The sequence below is a fragment of the Wasmannia auropunctata genome, unplaced genomic scaffold (assembly GCF_000956235.1).
Source record: "Wasmannia auropunctata unplaced genomic scaffold, wasmannia.A_1.0 LD333854.1, whole genome shotgun sequence".
NCBI classification, from domain to species: Eukaryota; Metazoa; Arthropoda; class Insecta; order Hymenoptera; family Formicidae; genus Wasmannia; species Wasmannia auropunctata.
The window spans coordinates 1-1,810 of record NW_012029036.1 but is presented as its reverse complement, the minus strand read 5'-3'; the positions used below and the strand labels follow the sequence as shown (position 1 = coordinate 1,810).

The 1,810-nt window shown below is 26.6% G+C and overlaps 1 long non-coding RNA gene across 1 annotated transcript; it reads left to right on the top strand.

Annotated features, from left to right (window-relative positions):
• Window positions 1–98: 98 nt before the first annotated feature.
• LOC105459774 lies at window positions 99–553 on the top strand. Its single transcript, XR_975721.1, has 2 exons — window positions 99–313; window positions 478–553. It is a non-coding gene; the product is annotated as an uncharacterized LOC105459774 (long non-coding RNA).
• Window positions 554–1,810: the final 1,257 nt, after the last annotated feature.

Here is a 1,810-nt window from a genome sequence, read left to right as displayed (position 1 = left end):
TTTATACGAAGTTATACGATATAAGTGTTTCTGTATACAGAGTTATTTTCTTTTGATTTCTCATGATAAAATATCCATTTTTCCCAAAATTTTTTTGTATACAAAAAGTTTTTTCTTAGGATGTAATAACGCTCGGACTCTGTTTGCCAGCATCGTGCACAATAAATAATCTAAGTTTCATTTTGGAAAGAATATTTCATGATAAAGTTAGTTTAATCAATGACCTCTATTTTGCGGACTTCCATTTGATCCAAGTTAAAGATCTAAAAGGCGGTAACGAATGGTTATCTAGTGGTGTGTTAACTTTTGTTTGGTACGTTCCAAAAACATAAAAATAATAATTATTTTAGAATACATAGTAATAATAATAATACTATATAGTTATATGTAATAAGTAACTTTAATAATTTTAAATTTATAAGAAATTTTTAATCTCTTACCAACATATGAAAAATCAATAAAAGAATATGTTTACAGTGTAAGTTTAGGTCTTTCTTTTCTCATGACAATAATCGGAACGATGTATGATATTTTTGTCCATCAAAAGAATGTAGAAAGAAATAAAATAAATAAAATCAATAGCGGTAAGTGTCCTATCTAAAATTTTTAAAAAAATAATTTATATTTTATCAAACTACTTACAATTTTAATATATTACAGTTTTCATTACCTATAAATCAGGTTTATGTTCTCTATAAAAATGTTCTCTATATAAAAATTATTTTACCAATAATTTTCCATTAAATTTGAAATCAATTTTTGTTATAAATAAAAAAAACCAAAATGAAGATCAATAATAATCAAGCATTAAGAGTCTAATAAATGCGGAATTTGATGTGTAAAATAATTTAATCTTCATCTGTAGTTACGTTACTTCTGCAAAATGTTAATGTAAATAGTTATTCTAAAGTATTTTTGCCTGTTGAACATAAATTCAGTTTTTTAAATTTGACTATTATGTCACTAATTTTATAAAAAATGTTAAAGATGCCAAAAACAATAATTTTGGTGGTTTTGGTAACATTGAGGCATCGTCAATAAAACGATTTTCTAAATTTTAATAATAATGTCGTGTAGAATTATTAATTTTTAGTTCTAAAATATTTTTTTCAGTGTGGTTGTTTTATTTTCGAGATATAGCAATTCAAAAATAGTATCCTTTGCCATGTTTTCATGTAATATGAAAAAGGCATTTCATTTCATTTATACCACATTATGTAGAAAGTATATGAGAACTTTTGTATATATATAATATTTTTATCATCAAATAGATCTTTTTTTGTCCATTGCTGAACATCAGCCTCTCTTAACCTATCTATATTAAAAAAATTTAGCTATTACCCTTTCACACAATGCGAGTTGATAGGGAAATCAATTGATTTGGGTATTGTGATCCCCTCAATGTATTTCTGTGCTGTGCGCTATTTACAATTTACACAGATATACGAGATCTACAGTTTTAACGCCGGTTCGGAACGGCTCAATTAGAAAAGTTTCCATGACAGACGTACAGTTTCCAAAATATACTTTTAGTAGTTGCCATTGTTTTCCGAAAAGTGATAATCGAATAAAAATCACATGTTTCTGGTCGGATTTGAACTCGGATCTTCGGCACAGAAAGCAGACGCACAACTCTTTGCACCATGACCGCCACATATACATATACATCCTGCCAAAACTCTTTAAAAAAAAAAGAAAAAGTTTACGCCAAGTATATAAAAAAGTATCCTACGTTACATCCTTCCTAAACCAAAAATATTATTTTAACAAATGAAAATTGTCTAAAAACAAATATGAGATCATTCAAGTT